Source organism: Pteropus vampyrus, unplaced genomic scaffold (assembly GCF_000151845.1).
Source record: "Pteropus vampyrus isolate Shadow unplaced genomic scaffold, Pvam_2.0 Scaffold115, whole genome shotgun sequence".
NCBI classification, from domain to species: Eukaryota; Metazoa; Chordata; class Mammalia; order Chiroptera; family Pteropodidae; genus Pteropus; species Pteropus vampyrus.
In genome coordinates this window covers 4,947,242-4,955,276 of record NW_011888896.1, presented here as the reverse complement: position 1 = coordinate 4,955,276, position 8,035 = coordinate 4,947,242, and the positions used below count along the sequence as shown (strand labels likewise).

Sequence of the window (8,035 nt, the reverse complement as noted above, 5' to 3'; positions counted from 1 at the left end):
TCTGAATGTTGTGAATTCATCGGTGAGTCAAACAAAGACTGAGTACATGATAGCCTTTTAGGTATACTCTTTGAAGATCATGCATTTATGTCCCAAAATAATTCTTACAGAGGTCCATAAGTGACAGAGAGAAGGATATTCACTCCAGGTTATCTGTGATTGCAAAGAGTTGGAGGAAGTCCAGAGGCCTGCAACAATGAAAAGTAGATAGGTAAAGTACGGTTGGGTGAACATTATGAAGAACACTGCCACCATTAGACACAGATTAGTACACAGTAATAAAATGGAATCCAGTGGCATAGTGCTGAATGAAAAGAGCAAACTATTTAATAAAATACTCTTTTATGTGAATTTAAAATGTATGTGCACAAAGCACCAATATTTTTCATAATAGCACATAAAAATAAATATATTGAATACATTAGAATACTTCCATGAGGGGAGGGGAATGAGAATGGAGGATGAAAAAGAAAGGCAATGAAATGAGTCAGTGACTGAGTGAGCAAGTTAGACCTAAAAGACCAGCTTCAAGTATGCCAATGATGCTAATAAGTCATGATCACCTTAATCAACACCCAAAGTCTTTGTTTTCCAGTGAAAGTAGGGTTCTTTGAACAGTTCCTCATGTATCACAGTTTTCAGAAGCCTGGATCCAGTATCCTGGATCATCTCTTCTGAATCATTTCATTCTTATCTCCAGTTTGTCTACTATCCCAACACATTTTCCAGGTTTCCTACAGCTATGTGTGGAACAATAATTACTCAGATTAAAAATTATGTCTTTGAGGATGTGGTTCCATAGAGTAGCAGTTATCACATCTGCTTTACATGCAGAAGGTCCTGGGTTTGTGCCCCAGTGGAGCCACAGTCAATGGTCTATGGCCATGCTACTCTGAACAATCCTGATGTCTGATCTTAGAAGCTAAGCAGGGTTGGACCTGGTTAGTACTTGGATGGGAGACCACCTAGGAAGACCAGGTGCTGTAGGCATGAATAATAATAATAAAAAAAATTATGTCCTTGAGAACCTAGGAGATTCTAAATTTGAAAATGAGAATTAAATCGTATTCTGTACTTACTAGGCAGGGGAATGGTTACTAAAATATTAATCAAAAAATTTAATTAACTAAATGCTCAGAGCTTTCCAGTTGACTGATATTTTATGGTATGTGACTTAAAGTTACAGAGCACACTTGACAATCATGGGCAGCAGTAAAAATGACCCAGACCATTGAATATTGAAGAGATTAAGACAAGGTTTCTGGATTCAGCCTGCTAGTGTCTGAATTCTGTTTCTTCTACTAGCTAACCATGTGTCTGGTATGTTTATATAACCTCACCAAGCCTCAGGGCCTTTATTTTTTTTTAAAAAAAGATAACATTACTGGTTTATAGAGTTGCTGTAAGAATTAAGTAAAATTGTTCATATAAAACACCTAGAACACTGCTTAGTACTCAGTGCACACTCATAAACGTTAGCTTTTTCTACCTCAGAAAAGTAGCTTATTCCTTATCTAAGATATATTCAGATTTCACTCCCATGCCAAGATGCTGAGAGAAAGGAAACCAAGAGTTCGATTTTTTCTTTGGTATTTCTTTGATATTTCTAGTGATATGGTAAATAAATACATAAATCCTTCTGTATAATTTGTTAAGAACTCACTATGTACAAGACGTTAGGCATAATGGGTTAATTCTGTGTGAAGGAGTCTGGGAGACTTTTTAGAGGTGGTGACACTTGGAGATAAGACATTCAACCATTCATTCAACAATTATTTGTTAAAAATCTAGTATGTGACAGAGGTAGTAAGTAGTAAAGGCAAGGAATATAAAAGTAATAAACGTAGTTCCTGTCCTAATAACATCTCCATTTAATGAGAGAGGTAGACATATAGATATACAGTGATACAAATTATAATATTTCATGGTTCATGGTTTGACAAAAGTATGAGTATAGGATGTTATGTCACGTCATGTCATGGCAGGCATCTCCAGAGATGACGTAATATGTTAGTATTTGAAACAATGAGCAGGAAATGGCAAACGGAGAAAAGGAAAGAGAGACTTCTGGCAGAAGAAAGAATACCTGAAAAAAGAATCATAGAGAAAAGATCTGAGTAGGGATAGATCTACCATGAACATGCGAAGCTTAAGTTTCAGGACCTCTTGCTCGAGCATGCCTCTTCTGTTTTTCCTTTGCAGTGCAGTACATCAAGCCTCTGAGTTCTTCTCTACGATGGTAGGAATCAATAGAAAATTAGGATATCGGAGACATGGAGCCCTGCCCTTGATGGTGGTCCTGGGACTGTGAGTGGGACCAGTAGGCTGTCAGCACTCCTTCTACTTCTGCCTGGTCTCCATCAACACCCTGCTTTTATGGATCATTCCAATCCTATCTTAGATACCAATAAAATGGATCTGAATAAGATGCTGCTCTGCATCCTGTTTAGGGCCACTGTGATTCAGATCATAGCAACCTGCATCCCCCCCACCAATTCCCAGATCATCATGGTAGCACACTATTAGACTGGGGGAAGGGTGCTCAGATAAGTAAGGAGCTGCCCGGACTGTGCTGGATCTAGGGAGGGCAAAAGGCTGGAGTCTCACTGTGCTTGCCACTGAGCCAGAAATGGTACCTGAGCAGAACCACAAAGAAAGTTACACACAAAATGGAAAGAAATACTTCTAAACTATCAATAACAATAATAAAAAAAATTTAGATCAACCACATTAGAAGAAATTCAGAATGACCTTACTATTCTACAGTAAATATTAAAAATCTTTGAGTGTGAAGAGACAATCAAGAAATTATAGCCCCTCAAATTTAGAAAAACAGATATTAAAGACATCAGTACATTAGTTAATAAAAAATGTTATTTTTCTGGATTGTTTTTTGTATTTATGGTATTTGTCAACTTTCTAAAATTTGTAATTTATTATGATTTTTTAAAAGAATTTTCTAATTGTTATTTTAATAAAGACCACCCGCCCAAACTTACATAAGCATCTGGCCTCACAAAAACTAGATTCTTCTCTGATTAATGGCGTTAAAAATGAGAAGTGAAATATTTTTTATTGCAATTTTCCTCTTTCTTTCCATGTGGTTTCTAACCAAAAGAGCTACATGAAGGACAATAACCAAATGTATATATGTATTTATGAACACACTCATACACACACTTAAAATTTATTAGTAGCTAGGCAAAGACTGATACCTTCCCGTGTAGTACTTTCTTGCAGAATATGGTTTGGGAAACATTGTGTAGGCTGGCAGTATGGCCTCCTGCTTGTTTTCCCTTGAATTTGATATGGTTGTAGCTTTAAACTACATTCCAACTTAACCAATGAGTTGCTGGTGATGTAGAGAAAAATGAAGCACAAGACCTGGCTGGATCTGAAGTCTGAGCAGCAAAAGAATAACTGTTACATCTAATGAACTCACTCACTAGTAAATATGCCCAGTCACTGTGCTAGACTGATTAATCCAAATCATCAGCTACTCTTTTCTTGGCTGGTGGTGCTGAATGAAAGAAAATGGGGAGAGGGAGATAGTTCTTATTCAGTAAAGGCAATTGTGAAGGGCTCTGCGTGATAAACCTGATTTTATACTTTTACAATTGGGCATAACTGTAGGTTTTAAAAGGTAGAGCTCAATTGCATAGATTTATGTTTGAGGAAAACAACTGAGTAAAATGAGTGAATAAGTGATTAGAAGTGAGAGGGACTATTCAGAGACATTGATGCCACATTTCACACAAAAGATGGTAAAGATCTGGGTAGAGACAATGGCAGAGGGAATGGAGAAGGTGGATTTCAAAGATTTTTCTTAGTAGATGTTTGAAGGTAGCAGACAATTAGTTTTTTAATTCTGATACTGAAGAATTCAGAGAGACTTAGATTTTCTTCTAGGCTGCTAGTTTTGGAGAACAGATAACTTGTAATATTGTTTGGAGAGTACGATAATCTAGAGAGCAGGTTTTATGGTGAAAATAATGAGTTCGGTAGGTAGACAGAAATATGAATCAGAAGCTTGGGTGAGATGTCAGGGCTGGAAATAAAGATGTGGATGTTGTAAACATATGGATAATAGCTGCAGCCATAGCAGCAAAAGGGGAAGATTTATAAAAATATTAAAGAACAAAGAGGCAAATTTGGGGGCAAACAATACAATTAAAGTGGGAAAGTAAATAAAGCCAATGAATAAAAATAAGAGCGAACTGCCACAAAAGTTGGAACAAGAAAATCGTGGAACTGGAAGGCCGAGGAAAGAATTTCAAGAGGTACAGGATGGCCAACTTGAAGAATTCTAAACAGAAATAGACTCTAATCAATTTTGCTTTTATAAATTGAACTAAATGGAAGAAAAACTTGAGACAGGAAAGCTAGCTGGAAGCTATCAAAAAACTGAGAGGAAGGGAGATGACCTCTACCAAGCAATAGAAGTTTAGATAAAAAGAGGAAAAAAAGACATTTAGAAATCACTTTGGCAGAAACTGATTGAAGCTGGATATGAAGAGTAGGGAGGTAGGGAGGTAAAAGTCAAGGTTGATTTTGAGGTTTTTGTCTTGATGAATGGTGCTGCTGTTAACTGAGATGAGGATTGGCAGAGAAGCTGGTTTGAGGAAATTTGTGGGGAGGTAACGAGTTTTGTTTTAAATTTGTTGACTGTGACATACTTAAGACATTCAGGTGGAGATGTCCTGAATTGCTCTAGAACTGAGGAAAGAACTTTGAGCAGGAGTTAAAAATGAGAGTGAGAAGAGCACAGGTTCTAGGTTAAACTATAAGAGAAATTGAGATCTCATAGGAAAAGCATATGTGTATGTGAGAAAAGTGCTTAGGACAGAAAAACTGACACATGCACGACAGAAGTGGAGTCAATAAGTAGCCCTAAATAAAAATCTTACTAAACACCTTCATGGAAGGTAACTGGCAAAGTCACAGTGAAGCAGTAAGTTCACACTAAGCTTGGGATGTGTAATGTTTATTAATAACATATAATCTAAGTGGAAAGAGGAAAAAGAAGTGGACTTAAGAGTGTTTCAGAGTTAGATTCAGATCCTGGCCCTGCCAGGTACATGTTGTGGGACTTTTCACAGAGTAGGTTCTCAGTGGCACCAACTCTCCTCAACTCTCACTCTTTCATACTTCTCTTGTTCTCATCCTTCTCTCCCTTCCTTTCCTATTGTGTTTAGTTATTGGAAATGAACCTTCTTTGGCTTTAAAAATCCCCAGTTGAAACACAAGGACTCAATTGTATACTGTGCTGATAGGGATTGAGGGTTTTTAACCGGGGCCGGCTTTTGGGGGATGTAACTATAATTTAAAATAACTGTCCTAATACCCAGGTAAGCAGCACTCACTTGAGAATAGCAATTGAACAGGTTCTCTTCCTAGGATGAATCACTTATACACAAGGGAGTAACTCGGAAGAGAAAGAGGGGAGAGAGTGGTGTGTGTTACGATGTTAAGACAGGCTAAATAATTTCTACTTTCAAAATAAATACAATTAAGAAATGTTAGACATATTATTGAGTTATTGATGGAGCTGGTAAGGAATTGAGAAATCATTAAATACGATATTTTCTCTTTTATTTTCTTTTGCAGCAGAACCTTTCTTCCGCAAATGAAATCTTACACAAGTAGCAGAATTATTTGTTAATAAATTTAACAGAGTTTTTCAGATTGATGCAAGAGTGGGAGATTATTTGCTAGGTTACTGTCTATCTCATTAGAGAACCCTTCTTTCTCAATTTTTCCTAACCCCCTACTTCCTCTGGCCCCAGAGTACCCTGTGAAACTCTAGGGCTTGACAGAAGACAGTTTCTAATTATTGCTTTAGTCCAACTGCCTCATTTAATAAAGGTGAAACTGAGTCACATGGTGAAGCTAAGTAGCTTCCTCTGAGTGCTGGTGGTGAAGTGGCAATGTTCTTTTGACATCTCTTCCAGGGCTTTCATTGGAGGGGCCTTTTTTAAACTTGCATATTGAGCAAATCACCATCTTCCCATTTTATTTTTATATCCTATGTTCCATAGAAATAAGAAAAGATTCAGAATGTTACTCCATCCCCCGCCCCATATCCAGGCAGAGCCCCAGTAGGTTGACAGCCTCATGAGCAAATACATAAAGCTTTTAATTTGGGGGACTGACTAGCTGCCTGCCAAATTTGATTAGGTAGGAGTGGTAGTTGGCCAGGGAGATGGAGCTGAATGAGTGGATTCCTTGAGGGCAGCCAAGAAACAGAAGTCTCCCACGAGGAGATGCAGCACAGAATCCCACTGGGACTGAATTCTTGTCTGGGAGTCTGGACTTAAGGAGCATACATTCATCTTTGGTGCTCACATGAGGATGCTTTCTGAAGACTATAAGAATGTATATGGGAGACAGGCTGAGCTCTGCCATAGCCAGGAGGGTGTCAAAAACAATTAGGAGGTGCTGAGGAGGGTATTTGCTAGTATTAGGAGGAGGGATATGGAATTAATGTTTTTTTCTGAGTTAAAGTCTTGGACTTTGCCCCAGTGGAACTGGTTTAACATCATTTTCACAACATTTTTTGAGCCTCTTCTATGTCACAAAAGTTGTGTGGTGAGCTTCGGATGATCAAAATGTTACTTCCCTAGAGAATTGTATATCCAAGAAAAATTAAATCACCTTCTTTTTTTTTATTATTTACTTTTTTAAATATAAATTTATTTATTTTAATTAGTTTCAAGTATATAGTACATTGGTTAGACATTTATATGGTTTATAAAATGATTCCCCTAATTGCTCCTTCTCTCTGGTTTTCCACCTAGCCAATATATTAATGCTAACTGCATTTCTTCTGCTGTGCACCCATCCCCGTGACCATCTATCAACTACTAATTTGTACTTCTTTAACCCTTCACCTCATTCTCTCAGCCCCGCAAGCCCCGCTTCCCTCTGTCCATCATCAAATTGTCCACTATATTCGTGAGTCTGTTTTTGATTAGTTTGTTCTTTTTGTCCCTTAGATTCCGCATATAAGTGAGATCATATGGTATTTATCTTTCTCTGTCTGACTTATTTTACTCATCATAATAACCTCTAGGTCCATCCATGTTGTTGCAAATGCTAGGATTTCAGTTTTTTAATGGCTGAGTAATATTTCATTTTATATATGAACCATAATTTCTTTATCCAATCATCTGTTGATGGGCATTTAGGTTGCTTCCATATATTGGCTATTATAAATTGTGCTGCCATTAATATTAGGGTGCATAGATCTTTATGAATTATTGTTTTGGTTTTCTTTGGATAAATACCCAGAAGTGCAATTGCTGGGTCAAAAGGTATACACATTTTAAATTTTTTGAGAAACCTTTGTACTGTTTTCCATAGCGGCTGTAGCAATTTGCAATCCCACCAACAATGTATGAGGGTTCCCTTTTCTCTGCATCCTCGCCAACACTTCTTGATTTTTGATTTATTGATGATAGCCATTCTGACAGGTGTCAGGTGATATCTCATTGTGGTTTTAATTTGTATTTCTCTGATGATTAGTGACTTTGAGCATCTTTTCATATGTCTCTTAGCCATCTGTATTTCCTCTTCGGAGAAGTATCTGTTGAGGTCTTCTGCCCATTTTTTAAATGGATTGTTTGTTTTTCTGTTGTTGAATTATATGAGTTTTTATATATTTTGGATATTAACCCCTCATCAGATGTATCATTGGCGAATATCTTCTCCCAATCAGTCAGTTATTTTTTTGTTTTGTTGATGGTTTCCTTTGCTGTACAAAAACTTTTTAGTTTGATGTAGTCCCATTTGTTTATTTTTTCTTTTGTTTCCCTTGCCTGAGGAGATATATCCAAAAAGAAATTACTGTTAGTAATATCAGATAATTTACTACCTATGTTTTCTTCTAGAAGTTTTATAGTTTCGGGTCTTACATTTAAGTCTTTAATCCATTTTGAGTCTATTCTTGTATATGGTGTAAAAGGGTGGTCTGCCTTCCTTTTTTCTTCTATCTGTCCAGTTTTCACAACACCATTTATTGAAGAGACTGTCTTTA

The 8,035-nt window shown here is 37.0% G+C and overlaps 1 pseudogene; it reads left to right on the top strand.

The window, feature by feature from the left end:
* The first annotated feature begins 874 nt into the window (after positions 1-874).
* On the top strand, positions 875-990 carry LOC111743531 (annotated as a pseudogene).
* Positions 991-8,035: the final 7,045 nt, after the last annotated feature.